The 21993-nt window shown below is 35.3% G+C and overlaps 1 pseudogene; it reads left to right on the top strand.

The window, feature by feature from the left end:
* The first annotated feature begins 21069 nt into the window (after positions 1-21069).
* LOC126019199 (uncharacterized) lies at positions 21070-21170 on the top strand (annotated as a pseudogene).
* Positions 21171-21993: the final 823 nt, after the last annotated feature.

The following is a 21993-nucleotide window of genomic DNA, read 5'->3' as shown; positions in this document are numbered from 1 at the left end:
ATTGTGTGCTGTTTTAAGTGTTTTACATGAATTAGCTGTTATCATTAGGAAAATTCCCATATCCTTCTTTGTGGCGGGGTGGAGGGTGAAGTGGGGTTCTCACCCAGCATGCCAAGGTCTTATTTCTGACTCTGCATTGAAGGCCAGATTGGGCTCTAAAAGTGTAAGTTTCAAGATGACACACAAGACTCTTATTAGTGCAGGATCTCATGATAATCGTTTTGTCAAAAAGCGTGATGGGACCAAGAGAGGCAAGTAGGAGACCTGGACAATGTGAACAGAGCCACACATGCTGTAGGCACCCTATCTATTCTGAACCCAGTTTGCCTAGTCTTGAGGTATTGGGAGGCCCATATGGAATTCTGGAGATTGACGCTGGACCAGCTCCCTGCAAGGCAAACACCCTATGCACTGTACTATTGCTCTAGCCCACTCACATTGTTGATCGTTTTTAACAATGATTTAAATGATAATGATCACAATGACAAAAATCATCACAATGATAATAATCATCTTTAATGATGATTTACAAAGCGGAAGCAATCAAATTTCAATGAGTAAGAGGAAAATATTCTAAATGTAAAATGGGCTCTAGGACAGTAATTTTTGTGCAAGAGAAAACCCTTTGAGTCTGTCCTGACTGTCTTCCTGACCAAAGTATAATTCGTTTGATTTTATGATTTGAGGTCTGCTAGTAAATTAAATGACCTACATTGTTTCCTAAAATCCCTACAACCTACATGGTTCTTACAACCACCAGTTAATATTCAAATAAAAACAAGAAATAACAGAAAAGTGCAACAAAGCATGTAAAATGTTATTTTAAAAATGAGGGAGAAGCAAGAAGAAAAAGAGGAAGAGATTTCTAGTTTATATAGATGAGTAAAGTATTTTATTTCTCCCTGAGAGTTGTGAGAATGAGCTGCTTGAACCACAGTCACATTTAGTTTCTTTCTTTCTTTCTTTCTTTCTTTCTTTCTTTCTTTCTTTCTTTCTTTCTTTCTTTCTTTCTTTCTTTCTTTCTTTCTTTCTTTCTTCTTTCTTTCTTCTTTCTTTCTTTCTTTCTTCTTTCTTTCTTTCTTTCTTTCTTTCTTTCTTTCTTTCTTTCTTCTTCTTCTTCTTCTTCTTCCTTCCTTCCTCTCCTTCCTTCCTTCCTTCCTTCCTTCCTTCCTTCTTTTCTCCCTCCCTCCCTCCCTCCCTCCCTCCTTCCTTCCTTCCTTCCTTCCTTCCTTCCTTCCTCCCTTCCTTCCTTCCTCCCTTCCTTCCTTCCTTCCTCCCTTCCTCCCTCCCTCCCTCCCTCCCTTCCTTCCTTCCTTCTTTTCTCTCTCTCTCCCTCCCTCCCTCCCTCCCTCCCTCCCTCCCTCCCTCCCTCCCTCCTTCCTTCCTTCCTTCCTCCCTTCCTTCCTTCCTTCCTTCCTCCCTTCCTTCCTTCCTTCCTTCCTCCCTTCCTCCCTCCCTCCCTCCCTCCCTTCCTTCCTTCCTTCTTTTCTCTCTCCCTCCCTCCCTCCCTCCCTCCTTCCTTCCTTCCTTCCTTCCTTCCTTCCTACCTTCCTTCCTTCCTCCCTTCCTTCCTTCCTTCCTTCCTTCCTTCCTCCCTTCCTCCCTCCCTCCCTCCCTTCCTTTCTTCCTTCTTTTCTCTCTCCCTCCCTCCCTCCTTCCTTCCTTCCTTCCTTCCTTCCTTCCTTCCTTCCTTCCTTCCTTCCTTCCTTCCTTCCTTCCTTCCTTCCTTCCTTCCTTCCTTCCTTCCTTCCATCCTTCCTTCCCTTTCTTTTTTTTTTTGGTTTTTGTTTTTGGGTCACACCTGGCAGCTCTCAGGGGTTACTCCTGGTTCTGCTCAGAAATCGCTCCTGGCTGGCTCAGGGGACTGTATGGGGTGCCGGGATTCAAACCGTTGATCTTCTGCATGAAAGGCAAACGCCTTACCTCCATGCTGTCTCTCTAGTCCCACAGTTTCTTTCTTTCTGAGTCTCTGTTGAGTGTCCTATTGTGGGTGATCAGGGATTTTAAATGATAAACAAGATTTATAAATTTAAATAGTACTCTTTTTCTAGCTCTGATAACTGAGGAAGGCCACCTAATCATATTTTACATTAGTTGCTTATATGTACTTTGTTGATGTATGAGAAAACTACAAATGACATTTAACAGTATAATAAAAACAGAAAAATTTAATGGTTTTATTATTATTGCTATTATTATTATTATTATTATTATTACATTGGTTTTTTTTGAGGGGCTACAACAGATAGTACTCAGAGTTTATTCTTTTAGCAATTAGAGATCACTCTTGGTAGGACTCTGGAAATCCTAGAAACCAAATTTGAGTGGGCCATGTGCAAGGCAGTCCCCAGCCCACTGTATTATCAGATTAGCCTCATATTTTTAAAATTTTTCCAAGTTAACTGCCATTTATTTATAACTGCAGTTAATTCTAATAAAGCACTATACTTCAAAATTTACATTGTTCCTTTAATATACATCATGCAAAACAAGTTTTACACATGGAAAATTGTTTCTCTATAGATTTAATTTTAAGTCTGCTTCTCCTGATTTTATTTCAAAAATTGTCTCATGTTTCATAGTGATCTCCTTTGGTCTTTCACCCATCTGTTTTGTCAGGTAGAATAGAAATCAAATGCGATCAATGACCAAATGATGGAGAAATTATTCAGTTAAAAAGCTCTGATCTTTTAGCACATGTGACTGATAATTGGTATTCTGTTCTCCCTATTGGAGACTCTGATGTCCTTTTTGAGGATGTAAAGGTAGATCAATGGGTTTATATGGTCTTTGTGCAGGCCTGCCAAATGTCCCCCTCAGCCATTCACTTAATGGATTTCTTTAGCCATTTATTGTCTAGATCCATTATTTCTTTCGAAGTGGAAATGCGATAACTTTCTAATTATATCAGTCAGTTAGCATAGATTACCTAGTATTTTTCTATAAGGAATATTCCCACTTAGAAGAGACATTTTGATAACTGAATTAAATTGAAAGGAATATACTTCTGTTCTCTCTACTGATAAGAAAAGCTGAATGCTAAATGATTTCAAAGGAAAAGTAATGATTTGCTCAAAACTAGGCCTGAACTTGGATCTATTATGCCAGGAGGATGTGAAATGAGTGAATCTGAACTATATAATAAAGTCAATTTAATAGGGCTTATGGGAAAACAGGAATCTTTTGAATGCAAACGTTTTTAACATGGTGCTGAGCACAAGTGCATCCATTCTGAGTAGATATGCAGACTATCATCTGAAGCAGTGCAAATGCATTTGTCTTTGTCATTAATGTGCTAGAACAGAATACCACACATGAAAAGCTAAAATAATCTGTAAGATTAATCTATAAGGTAATCCATTAAGTAGTAGGGACTAATAAGGGAATCATTATAAGTGGGAATATACAATTCACTTTTTTTCTCACTTTTTAATGTTATTAAAGGGTGACTCATATCTACTTCAGTCAGTATTCATAGATATTTCACTATACTTATGATTTTAAAGGCAATATTTATCCAAATATGGATAAAACAATAGTAAAGATTGTGCATTGGCTTTCATCTCTCTCTTTTGTGCTACTGCTCTGGATGCTTGGATGTGTTTTTTTGTTTTTGTTTTTGTTTTCTTGGAATAAAATTCTCCTACCTTTAGTATTCCTTCTTTTCTCATCAAAATTGACGATAAAATGTGAAATATGAAATTAAATAGACCAACTTCTCTTTAATAATTTAACCTAGGGTCATCAACTTAACATCTGCCCATACTTCTTAAGTTGTAAAATTAAATCCCAAAAGTAAGTGCCTTATGATGTATGCTAGAGATTAAATAGGATGATTTTTATGAAAAGTGAAATATATCATGCATAAAACATTCTTAATTATTGCCCATCACAATCAAGCCCATAAAATGTATTTTCAATCAATCATTTAGTTTAAGTCTTAGAACTTCTCCAAGAATTGAGTAGATAAACCTCATTTTTACAATTTGGTGACAAGTACAAACAATGCTTTAATTATTATCAGAGATATTCTGCCAACTTAAAAAAATAATGATGCAGCAGTTGCATCAATTGAAAGAACAGTGTGAATTTTTGCAGTGGAGGAAGTTTGCCCCCAAATGTGCCTTAGGAAGTAAGAAAGTGTAGAAATAGAATCACTGGTCCCTGACCCAAAGTATCTTCACTATGGGACCCTAGAGTCTCACCTTGTGTTCACTGATGCTTTCTCCAGAAGGCTATTTTGTCTTAGTTACACTCCATGATCATTGATTGACCTCTGAAGAAGGCCTTGCATATTTTTTCAAATACATTTTCCATACATATACATGTACATGCAAACATATGCACACACATTTACTGATTCATCAACCAACTAATTGCTATGATTGATCTCTAAAAATACAGAATTGAAATGGAGGAATTTTTCCTTTCTATAGACTAGATTATTTTCTTCTCTTCCCAAACCCTTTTTGTTGATTTTTTGGGCTACCCACCATGATGCTCAGGGGTTACTCCAGGCTCTATGCTCAGAAATGGCTCCTGGCAGGCTTGAGGGACCATATAGGATGCTGGGGATCAAACTTATGTCCATCCCAGGTCGTCGTCTGCATGCAAGGCAAACTCCCTACCACTGTGCTATCATACCAGTCCTTCCTCTTCTCTTTTTATCTTTTATCTGTGCAATGATTTGTGCTTTAGGTGATGGTGCTTGCATATATTTGTTTTGTGGTGAGTGGATTGCTGCAATCTCAGAACCACTCAGGAGCTATCAGTAATCAGTGACAAAAGGGTGAGGACTGTGCCAGCAACTGAAATCAGTCTGATGTTTAAAGGCAGTTGTTTTGGGCCCCTCTAATCTATATAGTGGTACCAAGATATAAACATTTAAATAACTAACAGTATGGAATATTCAGGATGACTTTTTAGAGAAAGAATTATTCTAAATAGTTTTTTTCATGCCCATTGACTTTATAAAATATGGAAAAAATAATGTTGCATTAAATGAACCTGAAAAGGATGCTACTTTACTAATTGTATTGTTCTTACAATTCGTGTGTTTGTGTGTGCTTGTATATGTATGCATGCTTGCACATACACTAAAGGTAGAGAAAGAAATGAGGACTATTTTCATAGTTTGTGAGATAATATACTTAATACAATCCTAAACTCTTCAAATAATCCTATATGGTTGGACTCTTGCAACATAATAGGAACATCTGTGGAAGGCATATCATGGCCAAACTGGTAGAAGAATGTGTAGTTTGGTCATAGTAAATTTGCTAAACATAAGCTTTAAAGACTTTCCACTACAGTACTACATGGGAGAAAGGGTAAAAATCTTTGGAGTCTATTTTTTAAATGTACCAATACAATCCAGCAGAACTTGATAATCAAGATCCAAACCTGTACCAAATACTCAACAATTTTGTTCCAAATACTGTAAAATTTTGTCTCAAACGTGTCCCAACTACTCTACCAAATTAAGATAAACTTATATTAATAACTAGCACCTCCAGAGCTTAAATATTTGGGGGAACTGTATTAGGCATTTTTTATTTATATTTTTCAGTAAGTTTGGAAGAGAAGACTTAGTTGATTATATTGAATCACTTAGGGAATATGATTCCATCATTACTGGAGAAGCAGGTTTTCTATGCAACAATTATATTTTCCTAAATATTTTAATATTTTTGCCTATTAAGCTTGTATGTTATTGTCTTGGTGTTAACATACTGGTAAACTCTCAGTAATAATTTCTCTTAAGCAAACAATTTTTATGTAGGTACTTTAACCTCCAAAGTCTGTCTTTCTGCTTCATCCATTATTTATGATGCTCCTTTCTGGATTAGTATCAAATAAATTATCATGAGTCATTATTAAAGCTAAATAAATGTGGCTTATATAACATTTGGGTTGGTTGAAGAAGCTGTTTTATAAAACGAGAAGCAATATTTCAGGATCAAAGCAGTATTTCAATCACTATCTTAAACAGCATTTAGAATATATTCTTAATATTCTGTAATATTTGCATATGCATCTCAGTTTACACAGATTTATTTATATTAATAGCTTCTCCATATAGAATAAATATTCATTTATGTATGTTCAATTGTGCAAGAGTTGATGCAGAATAGGAAATAAATAAATATTGTCAAAGTGAATGCAATGATAAGTAGCCAATGTCCTCATAGTAATGTCTATTCCTGTTAAAATAATTGATTTGACTTTGTACTAGATAATTTAGCATTTTGCTTTCTTTTTAACCCATGTCAGTGACTTGGAAAAGGATGCATTTAGAGCATGTATAAAAAATTCTAAACAGTCATTAAGGTAAAGTTGAATTTCCTTATTTTCTTTACTCTCTAATTTATTTCTAATAGGTATTTTGATCATTTGAATTGAAATTGGTATTATTTGTCTATATCATGTATACACAGATGTATTATATGATCTTGAGAGTTCCTTACATGGATTTCTTCTCCCATGCTGCCTGGACTGCCTTTGGAGAGACTGTGTACATATATAGCAGACTGATAATTAGTTGCAATTGAAAGGCCCTAGGTTTGGATGAAAGCTTGTTATAATGCAATTCTGACCTTTATAAATTGTTCTTTATTTAGTACAATTGTAAGAAAAGCTTGCCTTTGGTGTGAACTCTTTGCTTAGGGAAATTTGAGAATTGTGTTGGGAAGGATTAAAGATGATGAGATGCCAAGAAAGGAGAGGAAGGTTGCTATCCATCAATCAACAGTAGAAGTGAATGACAGGGGTGGGCTCTTTTTAACTTTTGGCTTGGCAGATATTGAAATAAATGATGGTGCTACTGTTGATGTCACCAAAACACATCTTCTGATACCTCTGGCAATTTACCTTTCAACCATGTTCCATTTATCATCTTTAGCCTACATCAGTGATTTATCTTTTTTTTTTTGTAGGTTATTGCCAATACTTGTATATATGTATGTGTGTCCCTAACTATGCTGATGGGTACCTGTGTTAATGGTTCCCCCTCTTTTCATACCCTACTTTTTCCCTTTTCCTCCCCACTCTCCCTCCCTGGTTTCCTTCCTTCCTTCCTTCCTTCCTTCCTTCCTTCCTTCCTTCCTTCCTTCCTTCCTTCCTTCCTTCCTTCCTTCCTTCCTTCCTTCCTTCCTTCCTTCCTTCCTTCTTGCTTCCTTTCCTTTCTTTCTTCACACTTTGTGGTTCTAAGAGTTTTCTCCTGCATCTATACTTAGGGGGTCACTCCTGACCGAGTTTATATGCAGTTCTGAATACCAAGCCTGTGTTAGCAGTGTGCAAGACAAACTTCTTATTTGCTGTACTATTTCTTAGACTTCCTTTTTTTAAGGAAAAGTTCCATAAAATGTAAGAACATGAAATGTTCATAATTTTCCTCAGAAAACTCAGTTGAATGTGAACTGAACAGACGATGAGGGTATGAATGCGATCACAGTGAGGGACAGTGATAATATTGTCAAAAGAAGAAGGAGCAAGGAGGGAGGACAAAAAGTAACCCTCATTCTTTGTGTTAATCTGCATATTGTATAAATAAAATAATATGTCCTGGCAATAGTATCTTTGGAAAGAGCCAAATGCAGGTCGGTTTTCAAAGCTGGCCAATTTGGTCTTAATCAGTTGTTTGTCACTGCCTGGCACACAGCATACATAATTATTATTAATTTATACCCTTTTGTTAGATATACTGTAGCTTCCTTGAAGCCATAACAGGGTATCTACATCTCATAAAAGGAGATTTTCCTGTGCTTTAAACCTGTTAGAAAACATGGCACTTACAGATAAAATAAATACTTCTCAGGCCAGAGTGATAGCACAGTAGGTAGGGAGTTTGCCTTGCATGTTGCCAACCCAAGACCAACCTGGGGTTTATCCCTGGCATCCCATAGGTTTTCCCGTGCCTGCCAAGAGCAATCTCTGAGTGCAGAGACAGGCAAAGTAACCCCTGAGCACTGCTGGTTGTGGCCACCCAACAACAATAAAAATAATTAAAATAAATAAATACCCTCCTGCATATAAATGAACCTCTAGGTATTTGAGTATAGTATCTAACTTATCTCTTTTCTACACTAATTTTTTACATTTTCAAACAAGGAATATATATATATTTTATGTTATATTTTATTATTTTATATTTATTTATGTTATTCTGTAAAACATGATGGAAATATATATATATATATATATGTAATTTGCTTAAATAATGCCCATGTATCAACTTTCTTTGTGATGTTGGATACTTGTGCATTTTGTGTGTGTGTGTGTGTGTGTGTATGTGTGTATGTGCTTGTATGTGTGTTTGTGTTATTTAATTAGGTCAACATTTTTTCAGATAAACTTTCAGTAATCTCAATGATCTGGTTCAAGATTTTTCAATCACATTTGTCAGAAGCTTTTTTACAGGATCAATTAGACTATAACTTAAAATCTAGGTAAAACACTTATGGCTCAGTGTTTTGAGGTTCTTTGAGGTTTGGGCCATGTGTTAAATTCATAATTTCAGATATGTTATCCATTTTAAAAATTCACCCTCTATATCTTAACAAGAATAAGAATTAATATTCTAATTAGTAAGAAAATTTAGGTAGATATCAAAAATTTTTGTTTAGCATAGAAAATTTATAGTTCTTATTTTGGGGGGTAGGGTTTGGGCTATACCTGGCAGTGTTCAGGGATTATTCCTGGTTCTGCACTCAGAAATTACTCTTGGTAAGGTTGCGGGGGACACTTAGGATACTGGGGATCAAATCTGAGTCAAGTGCATGCAAAGCAAATGCCCTACCCACTGTGTTATCTTTCTGGACCCAAATTGATAATTCTTTTAATAAATCATGATTACTTCCAAAAAAGGCTTTGTACATCTATGCAATTGCATTCTCTCAAGTTGTCAGGAGAAATGAAGTCATGAAATTTGCTTATACATGGATGGTTTGGGATTATTATTCTCAGTGAAATGAGACAGAAGGAGAGGGATCGATATAGAATAATTTAACTCATTTCTGGGATATAAATAAAACAAAAGATAGTATAGTAATAATATCCAGAGATAATAGTTACTTGGGCCATGATAACTATTTCTACCAGCCATGGTAGGAATCTTGCCTCGAAGAGTAGTGAGTGCTGTTTTAATAGTGAAGTGTCTACTATGACAATTCTAGTTGAGACTTATCACTCTAGATCAGTAATTTTTTGGGTGCTTACAGGGGATAAAGTAATATGCATGGTGTTCTTTCATTAACAATCATGTTAACTACAGTGTATACAAGGGAATATATATATATACACACATGGATATATATTGAGAGTTTGAGAAGTAAAATTCCTATAATAGTGCAAAATTATAAACTGTGCAAACCACAGTACCAAGAAGGAAATATATATCTTTATATATTCAGATTTTCTCTCTCTCTCTCTCTCTCTCTCTCTCTCTCTCTCTCTCTCTCTCTCTCTCTCTCTCTCTCTCAAAAGTAGGCAGGGGTTGGGTATGGGGAAAACTGGAGACATTGGTTACGGGAAAAGTGCACTGAAGGGTGGTATACATTCTATGACAGAAATTCAATCATTAACAATTTTGTAACCATAGTCCCTAAATAAATAATTATAAAAATAAATTATAGTGCCAGTATTTACTGTTACTTACTAACTCACTGTTCTAGACTAATTTTGATCACATGCATAAGTTTAAATCTTTAATGAACAATTAATTCTAAATTCTTATCTTCTCCCCACAAAAAACATTCCTTTTGTTGGTAAATGATTGTTGCCATTTAGGGAATTATAAATATGTGTAGCTTATAACAGTGTGCAAAGTTTTTATCATTGTTTAAAGACATATAATAAAGAAATGCATTATTTGTGAATGACTAGTAGAATGAACAACTTTCATGAATTAGATTAGGTATCCATTTCTTTTTGCATTTTAAACTCTTGTTCAGACATTGCATTGTAATATTTTTTGTAATATTTTTTATCCCATTAAGTATTTCTTGGTTGCTTTGGGACCACCTGATACTGTTATATCTGGTCATATCAGGAGTTATTCCTGACTCTATATTTAGGAATAACTCCTAAAAGGTGTCAGAGTGTCATATAAGTGCCAAGGATTGAACCCAGTTCTACCTCTTGCAAGGCAAATGCCTACCTCTTTGATATCTCTTCTACCACAGTCTCATGTGTTTTTTTAAAGATGGGATAAATAATATTGCCAATTTATGTATTTAATGGTATGGCTATTATCAAGCCAGAAAATAATTAGATGAACATATACTTGGGGACTTATGATAACAAAATAACATCTCTTAAGATGAATTAAAACTAAAATAAATTAGTAATGGCAGTTACCTTTCTTTAGAGAAAAATAAGGTGGTTCAAAAAGATATTTTACAAGTTGCATGATGGTTCCAAATATTCATAATCTAAGTGAAAATTACTCTTATAAAAGTGTAATAAAATCAATGATAGAAGGAAGTTAAAGGAAACTTAAAGAAAGCAGGAGTGAATGAATAAATGTCATTTTTTATAAAATAGTGAAAAGAGGCTAAGCATTATTTTATTAGTATGTCCCTTCCCTGCTAAACATCATCTTTCATTCATTCATCTCCATTGACACACAGCCCTTCCTAGGTCCAGTGATTGGCTATTGCTCCTGCTTCGCTGAAAATTAGACTGGACATTTTATGTCTTTTGTTGAATGTTAGACAGAAAATTCTTTGTGAGCCAGAACTTTGTTTTAGTAATTTCTGTAAACTCTTCTTCCATAGTGCTATTACTAGATTGTATAAATGGTAAATATGTAGATTTCCACTTTGCATTAGTCAAAGAACTGTAATCTCTTGAGATAATGATTTTAGTTCATAACATGGTAACAAACAACCAAACATAGCTCTTAAGCATTCTGCACTTGTTTGCTGTTTTAGATTATTTTTTTTTTATTTTTTTTAATTTTTTTTCTCTTTATTTGGATATCTTGATTACATAAATGATTGTGATAAGGTTTCAGTCCTATAAAGATCACCCCTCTTCACCAGTGCAACATTCCCGCCACCAAAGTCCCAAATCTCCCTCCATCCCACCCCACCCCCACCTGTACTCCAGACAGGCTTTCCAGTTCCCTCATTCATTCACTTGATTATGGTAGTTCTCAGTGTAGTTATTTCTATAACTGTGCTCACCACTCTTGTGGTGAGCTTCATGGAGTTAGCTGGTGTTCCAGCTCTCCTCTAATTGTCTCTGAGGATTGTTACAAAAATGACTTTTATTTTTCTTAAGACCCATAGATGAGTGAGACTATTCTGCGTCTCTCTCTCTCCCTCTGACTTATTTCACTGAGCATGATAGATTCCATGTACATCCATGTATAGGAAAATTTCATGACTTCATCTCTCCTGACGGCTGCATAATATTCCATTGTGTATATGTACCACAATTTCTTTAGCCATTCGTCTGTTGAAGGGCATCTTGGTTGTTTCCAGAGCCTGGCTATTGTGAATAGTGCTGCAATAAATATAGGTGTGAGGAAGGGGTTTTTGTATTGTATTCTTGTGCTCCTAGGGTATATCCCTAGGAGTGGAATAGCTGGGTCGAATGGGAGCTCAATTTCCAGTTTTTGAAGAAACCTCCATATCGCTTTCCATAGAGGCTGTACTAGACGGCATTCCCACCAGCAGTGGATAAGAGTTCCTTTCTCTCCACATCCCCGCCAGCACTGATTGTTCTCATTCTTTGTGATGTGCGCCAGTCTCTGTGGTGTGAGGTGGTATCTCATCGTTGTTTTGATTTGCATCTCTCTGATGATTAGTGACGAGGAGCATTTTTTCATGATTCTTTTGGCCATTTGTATTTCTTTTTTATCAAAGTGTCTGTTCATTTCTTCTCCCCATTTTTTGAGTGGAAGCAGAGATTAACAGATGGGAATACATTAAACTGAAAAGCTTCTGCACCTCAAAAGAAATAGTGCCCAGGATACAAGAGTCACCCACTGAGTGGGAGAAACTATTCACCCAACATCCTTCAGATAAGGGGCTAATATCCAAAATATACAGGGCACTGACAGAACTTTACAAAAAAAAACCATCTAATCCCATCAAAAAATGTTTTAGATTATTTTTACAATGATTCAGTGACTCCCTTGCTTGACTATTTCCACATAATTAATACAATAAAAATTACTATGCTTTTATCAGAACCATTTTTATTACCATATCATAATCATTGATTTTTTTTCTTATTTTCAACATTATTACCAACTGTCTCAAACTCTCAAATGTTTTTTTACACCAATATAATTCCATTGCAATCAGTTTTTTCTGATAAGGCTCTGATTTTTTTCCCTTTAGTTTTTCCTCTAATTTTTTTCCTCCTGATATCTATAGGCTTCCCAGTATTCCCATACCTGAAATTGAAGATAAGCTATGAGATGATAAAAGCAGTTTTTGAAGAAAACTGCTACTGATTAGAAAGAGAATATTAATGTATGAGAGGATAGAAAATAAAGTTCAGATTTATGGTCAGGTAAGAAAAACTGTTGAGAAAATTAAGTAGCTTGTAAGTAGTTACCAGACAGTTAACAAGTGAGTGTTTACTAAATGGTAAGCACTGAGTTCAGTACATTAAATGAAAGTTTGAATTTAAAGACCAGAATATTTCTTGTTTTATCTACAATTTGCTTTTGTTAAAAGCCAAGTAATAGGGTCAGAGCAGTGGCGCAGTGGTCGAGCATTTGACTTGTATGCAGCTGACCTAGGACAGACCACATTTCGATCTCCCAGTGTCCCATATGATCCTCGAAGTCAGGAGCGATTTCTGAGAGCAGAGCCAGGAGTAACCTCTGAGCATCACAAAGCCAACAAACAAAGCCAAGTAACAGTCTAAGTTACTCAGTATGCAAATAATTTCCCCCAAATTTTGGAGTAATATCATTTGGCCTGTAGTTTTCACCTCCAGTTTTTCTTAATTGTTTCATGAGACAACTTCTAGTTCACGCGCAGTGTGTAGTCAATACTGAGTTCTCCTTCATTGCCTCTGTTTTCTTAAGAATTTTATTTTTTGCTGAGCATTTTAAACTCCAGTGTTTATTATCCTTGCAGTCTTCTGAATCATATCTATTATTTGTCAGTATAAACTTTTCCTTTTCCCTTTCCACAGCATAGTCCAACTCCATTAAAAAGAAACATTAGTCTGAGCTGTTTGCATCAAATAACAAATCTTTGCTTGATGCAAAAAAATTAGTCATTAAGAATCAGCCATCTGCTCCTCTAATCTCCTAAAAGTGCCACATCAAATATCAAATGGGCAGATAGCATTGAATTTTTAGTGGAAAAAAATCCTTAGTGTGAAAAGTGACATTAAAGGTTTATGTCCTCTTCTTGTGCACCAATAAACAATATTAATGGCAAATCATGCAAAGGATTAATAGTTCCTCTCTGCAAGAGGCTCAGTTATAGCAATTCTGAGGAATTCTGGAAGCTAAAATATGAGCCCTACAGTACCTCCACAAGCATAAATTATTTGGTTTTTCTTCTTCTTGAAGGAGAACCTGTCACTCTAAAGGCAATTTTTCTCTTTGATCCTTTGTACTATAATTTCAGGCACACATTACAAAGCTGCCTCCCACATAGAGCTTGCTCTTCTCTCTACCTTTAACTTTGAAAACATCTCGTTCCACCAGCTTGTCCCACACAAATGAATATACTTTGAAAATTATTAGATTATTTTTCCTCTTTTTTGTTCAAGATACATTTTGAAATATTTTTAAAAAGTCAGCCTCCAAGAGGAATACTAGCCCTGAGCGATATAACTCTTTAGGTCTTACAGATAGTAAAACTAAATTCCAATTTCATGACAAAAACTGATCCATAATAGCATTTTGAATTTACTAACTACCAGTGTTCTGCTAAGTTTTTCTTTTTCTTTTTAGAATGGTGTAGGTTGATAGTATATAGCTTATTTTCTGAGAAAGTATCTTTATTCTTTAGTCTTTCGGTCTTTAGTATCTACCATATTTTCCAGCATATAAGACAACTTTTTAACCCATGAAATACTTCTTAAAAGTTGGGATCATCTTATATGCCAGTATACTGCATGCTGAAACTTACTCCATCTTCAGGGACGAGTGATCCGTCCTCCTTTTGCCTCTGCATCCCATCCAGCTGCAGGCATCATCACTCACTCCTCTGCTTGTCCTCTGCTTGTCAGGGCACACAGAGGAGCTGAGTTACCGAGCACTGCATTCCATCCAGCTTCTAGGAGTCATGTGTATGTGACTTTCCCGTGCTCACTCTTCTGTTCAGCTTATATGGGACACAGACGAGGGGCTCTGTCTCCCTCTAGTTTTCCTATTAATCATTGCATCCCAGCCAGCTGCTTTTGGAGGAACCCTCTCCTCCTGCTCTCAATGTAGATCACAATTACAAAATCACAGTCACTCACTACAAATGACAAATGTAAAATGGTTGTTGCCACTCCAAAGTCTAAATTTATTAAACATATACTGTTAACCTTTGAGGGTTCTACTTTGTTCTCTTAAGTTTTTGTTTTGTTTTGTTATGTTTTTTTTTATTGAAATTTGGTGTGTGTTAAAAGAGAGGTAGTCTTATATGATGAATATAGCCCAAACCCTATATTTTAACAAGAAAATTAGGGGGTCATCTTATACTACCAGTCGTCTTATATGCCAGAAAATATGTACCTTTGTTTAGACAGAAATAGGCTTGACTATAGATACCAAATTTTATACTATAAGTAGAAGAGTAAAGATATATGTTTTTGATTATGGGAGCTAATCCCAGAGGTGTTTAGGATTTATTCCTTGCTCTGTGATCACTCTTTATGGGCTTGTGGAACATATAGATTGTTGGGGATCAAACTCATGTCAGAAATGTTAAAGACAAGTTTCCTACCTATTGCACTCTCTTGCCCACATCTCATATATTTGAAGATGTATTATAATTTTTTTCTATAAAATACTTCGATAGTATTTAGAGTTAGGGTTTACATTAGTGAAATTAGAATTATGTGATTGTTGTTGTTACATAAATAATTATAACTTTCCTTTTTTAGTGTAAGTGGTAAGTTATTCAATATTATTGTTATATTTTTCCAAAGCAAACACAATAATGGAAAACATGAAGGATTTATGTCAATATTATACTAGGAAAGTAGTTTTATGTAAAAGTTTTGAAAATGTATGTAAAATGTCCAGCAGAAGCATAGTATATGTAGAAATCATCCCTTTCTTCTCAGTAAAGCTATTTATTGATGGTTTTATTTATGAAAGTTAATACACAATCTACTAAATTAATATATAGAGATGTGCTCCTGGTTTTTCATCCTTAGAAATACTCAAATATGATAACTTGCAATAATAATATGCCAGATATATTTTAATATAGCTCATACATTGTCTGTAGAAAGCATGTAGGCTAGAAATTATGTTAAAGGATTTCAACTTTCACCACATATTATCCTTACACATTAAAGTAGAGCAAGATGAGGAAAAATTAATAAAAATTTATATTGTTGGATTTTGAGAATTTGAACTAGCGGCTACTATCCAACTATATTTCTTTGGTGCTTTTTTATTTTTTTGTTTTTGTGTTTGTTTTTGGGTCACACCCAGCAACACTCAGGGATTACTCCTGGCTCTCTGCTCAGAAATCGCTCCTGGCAGGCTTGGGGGGACCATATGGGATGCCGGGATTTAAACCAATGACCTTCTGCATGAAAGACAAATGCCTTACCTCCATGCTATTTCTCCGACCCAACTATATGTCTTTATTAAAGAATTTGGAAATAAGCTAGAACATTATTTAGCATGATTATCTATTAGCTATAACAAGAATGTTAAAGGTTTTTCATTTTATAAGACATTCAAGAATATGGATGGTGAATGAATAAAAAAATGAAATGAGGCAGACTAAAAAGAGGAATGGTGTCAGGGAATCATTTCTGTTTTCTCTTGTTTTTGTTTGTATGTTTCTGATGTTTCAGTTTTTGTTTTTAGGAGAATCATATTCATTATTGCTCAGGGATACTCCTGGCTATAAACTCAAGAATCACTCCTGGGTAGTCTTAGAGGACATAAGTGGTTCCAGGAGTATAACCGGGTCTGGTGCATGCAAACATACTTGCTATACAATCACTCCAGCCCAATGAATTTTTATGAGTCATGCTAATAAATGAGTACTCAGAAGGAAGAGAAAAATGACAGATTGTTGGTATATTGAAAGGCATATAATAATAGTCTTTTGTTTCGGTGCTTGTTTGAATTTACTCTGCAATGAACATTATTACCTAGCCACAGATACTATTTTATTCAATACAAACAAAAATGTAACATTACTCTTTAAAAACTAATAGCATTGACACATTATGTATGAATGGTTAAAATGTAGCTTGCAATTATTATTTAGTTTATTTAATTTTTTTTTATATTTTCCAAAGCAGTTTACCAGCATGATTGAATATGGGGTCTGGAATGAAACAACCTTGGTTTCTTTTCCAGTGTCATTTTTTGTCACTATGATACTGAAAAATTATTTACCTTATATATTTGGTTGTTTCTTTTAATTGTTTTCACTTCAAATGATTAGAGAGAAAATAAAATACACTAACACATAGGAAATGCTTAAATAGCACCTAAGTTTTTATTGTTTTAGTGGGGTAGAAAACATTCTACCTACTAGTATTCGGTGGCTACTCCTGGCTTTGTACTTGGAATCAGTTCTATCAGTGCTATGTATGCTGAGTGTGGTGCTGAGAATTGATATGGGGTCATTCATATGTACAGCAAGTGTCTTACCCTTGTAAAATATCTCCTACCTATAAATAACTCCTAATGTAAAATTGACACATAATATGTTTACTAATTGCTGTCAGTGAATACTCTAAGTCACACAGAGCATTTAAAGAACATCTGCTAGATTAGTTTGCAAAAATATTCTCACTTTTTTTAATTGACGCAATAATCCGAAGGAAAACAAAAGAAGATCTGATATGTAAGTCAAAAACTGAGACATTATCTAATCTAAAAATGACAGTTTCAAATATGCCTTTTAATTCAGCATTGAAAATTAGGCAGGCTCCACTCAAGAATTTATTTTCATATCTATCTGTATTTTGCTACAGTTAACACAAAAACTGTTCCATATATGTTTGCAAAATTATTATCATTACTTCCTTCTCAGATTGTGTTCATAATTCCAGTCTTTCATGTCCTTATCTTGGTTTCTTTCAATCTGTTATTTATTTCTTTCATTCATCTCTAATTATTACATGGGATCTAGTCTGTTTGTAATTGTGAAATAAATAAAGAAAAATAAAACTATTTTACACCCTAAAGTTTAGAAAGAACATAATTTTTAATAATTACTTTAAGCATTGTGGTTACAGAATTGATCATGATTGAGCTTCAGTTATAGAATGTACACCAACCTTAACTGGTGCATAGAACATGCAGTGTTTCTTAGCTGAAAGAATTTTATATTTATGTGTATATGTTGAAAAGTACAGGTATTAAAAAAGGTGGTTAATAATATAGGGTGCACAGATTGAAAACAGAACAGAAACATTTTATTTCATTGGCCAGAAGATAATCAAATTATTTGATTTCCTATCTTTTATTCTTTTCAACTTTTGCTGTGAAAATTAGAAGTATGGGTACTTGATCTTCTATTTTACTCCCTGTAAAATGGGTGGTAATAATTTGACCATAATTTTAAGGGACACCATTTGCCAATAAGTGAAGTGGAATTAGTAAGCCTCTTTATATTTTAAGCACTAATGTTTTCTCATGCATTATTTTTCAATTATTTAATTATAAATTACTAAATGAGTCTAAATTATAGTGATGGCCTGACCATAACCCATGTGGCCACAGCTGCTATTTAATTGCCCGGCTGGCATATTACTGCTTATGTAACCCAGATGTCTTGGCCTCATTATTTACTGGATCCGAAGGAGGTTACACAGCATCTCTACCTGCATTTTGATGACTTATTGCTCAGAATCTACTGAGAGTCAGCTCTGTTTTTGACAATGCACCTGCTTCAATCTAAGGAGCTTACTCTGGTGTCCACATGGGGTATTTAGATGAGCTCCAACATGAGATCATCAATTCTCTGCTCTTCTCTTGCTGGCTTAGATTTACTGCATTACCTGTTTTTCAGTGTCACAGTGCCAGTATCACCTGCACTGGCTTCATCAGGAGATTGCTTAAATTCTGGTGGAGCCAGGAGTCTATGTCCTTAGGAACTGAGAAATGCAAACTGCAAGTGAAACACAATGGCACTGGATCACAGCCAGGCTTCCTTGGAGCTGACCTGCTCCCAGTTGTATACAGATTGGGAGAAATGACTTCTCAAGATATCAGTATCTGTATCAAATGCTTCATGCATTGGGTACCATAGTCCATGCTCACACTTTCATTTCATTATCTTCTATGGCCACTAAGTGAACATTTCCATTTGTAGGTGGCCTTTCTCTTAAAATAGACATTTATGTGAACGTGTCATTACAGTTTTCTTAGGCTGGTGTCAATCCTAGAGTAATGAGACAAAACAAACAACAATCATAATTGTAATGTGTTGGAATATTGATGAAATAGTATGCTAATAGTAGGCACAGGTGATATTTAAGCATGTGATCAAGAGTCTCCTGTAGTTTCACACTCATGTTCTCTTGCACAAACCCAAACCATCTTTAGTTTGGTAGAGGTTTATACAAGGTTTGAGTCATCATCTTTGGTCTCAACTTTATTTCTGATGGACACATGTCTGTTCTGGTGTCACAACTGGCTTCTTTGCACTTTCTATTATTGGCTTGACATCTATTCTACCAAGGAGGAAGGTGAATTTGGATTGACTTTCAGAATTAAATTTTTTTATAATTTTTATATATCAGGTGGTGCCTAGTGCTTTTGTATGGCTTTGAGCTCAGAGATTACTCCTGGCAGTGCTCAGGGCAATGAATGGTGTGCCATGGATGAAACTCAGTTTAGTTATATGCAAAGCAAGTATCATACCTTCTATACTCGCTTTCCAAAACTGACTTACAAAATCATTGTTGGGTGAGAATCGTAACTAAGTTAAATGCACTATAATTAATATGTAGACTAATTGGTGAGGAGTAAATATATTCAGAGGAATTCACTTGCATATGCTAGAAGCAACAAACTATTGAAAACATACCCTGGTGTTGTTACAAATGTGTGACACAGTATTTCCTGAATACAAAATGTGAAAGGATACTCCGTGGGAGCATAAAGTATAAATGTGGCAGACTCATTTGCACAGAATTTGGCAAGGCCCCAATATTTCCCTTGAAGTTCACTGCCACTAACTTCAATGTGTAACAACCCATAAGGTGTATGTAAACTGTGTTGAAAGGCTTCTTGGGCGTTTTAATGGTTTCTAAATTTAGCCTTGTTATAGGTTACAATATTGTGATTACCCTGGAAACAGTAGAGTCTTTTTTTCTAGAAAATAGAGGTGATCTTAAAGGACTTTGCTGGTTCCTTATTCATTCACAAAATAGACACATATTACCATCATACCCGGGCACACAAGATACCACACACATCATACTGCCATTTTTTTTCTTAAGACAGTATACACATTTATTTTTCAGTGACACTCACCTTTCGATATATTCTGAAAAGACACTTCAAAAGGCTCATTTACAGCAATCTAGTGCATATGCTTTCATTCCTAATCTCAAGGTAAGAGGGTAATTCTGGTTTTTTGTTTGTTTGTTTGTTTGTTTGTTTTTGGTTTTGGGGCCACACCCAGTGGTGCTCAGGGGTTACTCCTGGCTATCTGCTCAGAAATAACTCCTGGCAGGCACGGGGGACCATATGGGACACCGGGATTCGAACCAACCACCTTTGGTCCTGGATCGGCTGCTTGCAAGGCAAACACCGCTGTGCTATCTCTTCGGGCCCGGTAATTCTGTTTTTATTACTATCTTGAGTGTGCTCAACAGTCATGAAGCAATGCTTTGGTAATTTTTTTCCTCCCTTCACATGGATGATTCCTATAAAGGAATAACAATGTGAGCGATACTGAATTTTACATGCATGATTAGATAGCAGAAAATTATATCTGGGAAACATTTGGAAGATTTTATAATTTACTTTAGAGTTTTTAAAGTTAGGTTGCTTATGTTTACTTAGGTGTCTCAACTGTCACTATTACTAGTCTCATTGCCTCTCCTTTATTTAAAATCATGCCAGACATCTACCACAAAAATGCAATAAGCACTCTGGTAATGTAGGTGCAGGACAATAATGACCTCTGCCTGAAGATATCTCTCATAAAATACTGTTTCACTCTGGCAGGACTACCATAATAAATCATTACAAAATGGTAGGCTAAAAAGAATAGGTATTTATCTTTGAATAGTTTTGAAGGCTAAAATCAAAGTTCTGGTAGTTTCTGGCTCTCTGAAGATGCATAGGAAGAATGATTTCTTCCTTCTCCTTTGCCTCTAGGAACACCAAACAGTCCTCAGCATTTCCTGGCTGGCAACTTCAACATTTCTTTCTCTGTATCCATCATGATATAGCTGTTTTCTCCTCATATCTTCACAGATATGAAGACACTAGTCACTGAATCCTAATCCTATCCCATCATCCTTACTAATTACTCTGCCAAGACCTTTATTTCCAAAAATGGCAATATTTTGAGATTTGAGGGAAGCATATATTTGATGGAATATTCTTTTCCTTTTCTTTGTTTGGTTTGGTGGTCACACCTAAAGGCACTCAGGTTTTATCCTAGCTTTGCACTCAGGGATCACTCCTAGTGAGGACCATGTGCTGCTAGGATTGAGCCAGCGTCAATCATAAGCAAGGCTGGCACTATATCCACTGTACTATCGCCTCTGCCTTTAAGAAATGTTCTTTAGCCATGTACACTTCCTCAGTGCTATAAAACTCAAACAAGTCATACACTCTGTTTTACTGCTGTTCTTTTAGCAGTTCCCTGCAAAAGAGAGCTGCTAAAGAATTAAATTATTGTGTCCACTGGAAATCTGGTCTTATTGAAATCTGTAGAAATATTCATTTTTGAGGCACATATACTAAAATTATAATGATACAGAGAATATTAACATCATCGCTGCACATGTTTGACACAAGTTAATAAACATTCCACATTTTAAAATAATATGGTAAAAATGAAAAAAAAAAGCCTGTTACAATAATACTAGGTTGATTATTTGAAGAAAGCGGAGTAAAGTGGTGCCATGGTGATAGTACAGTTGGTAGGGTATTTACCTTATACAGACCAATCTTGGCTTTAGACTTAAAAGGGAAAATCATCTTCACAGAAAAATTTCATATGGCATATATAGATATACAATCTAGGTATGTTCTTACATTATTTTTCAGATCATGGATGAAGCCCTCTAATTATGACTTTTCTAAGTGTTATGTTGTCTTCAAACCTTGTTTCTAAATTATTTTCTTTCAAATAATTTCAGCTGATTTTGTGTTTATTTTTCTATTATTCATTGCTTATTGGCAGTTTCAGCCTCATGTTAGAGTTTATAAACATCAACATCACCCCACTTTTTTTTTTTTTTTTTTTTTTTTTACAATTATGGGACACATTCAGCAGTCTTCAAACCTTACTCCTGCCTCTGCACCCAGGGATCAATCCTGGTAATATCAGGGACAATATGTTGACTAGTGGATTGAACCTGGGTCAGTTATATGTAAGACAAATGTCCTCTCTGATATATTATGTACATTTTATGCCTTCAATTTTCTCCTTTTATTCTACTAACCTTGAACATGTGCCTTACTAATAGTAATCTTCTTGGTTCTTCACCTGATTCTTTTTTTTTTTTTTTTTTGGTTTTTGGGCCACACCCGTTTGATGCTCAGGGGTTACTCCTGGCTATGAGCTCAGAAATCGCCCCTGGCTTGGGGGGACCATATGGGACACCGGGGGATTGAACCGAGGTCCGTCCTACGCTAGC

This window comes from Suncus etruscus, chromosome 9 (assembly GCF_024139225.1).
Source record: "Suncus etruscus isolate mSunEtr1 chromosome 9, mSunEtr1.pri.cur, whole genome shotgun sequence".
Lineage (NCBI taxonomy): Eukaryota > Metazoa > Chordata > Mammalia > Eulipotyphla > Soricidae > Suncus > Suncus etruscus.
The sequence above is the reverse complement of the archived record's forward strand: the minus strand, read 5'-3'. Positions and strand labels throughout refer to the sequence as shown.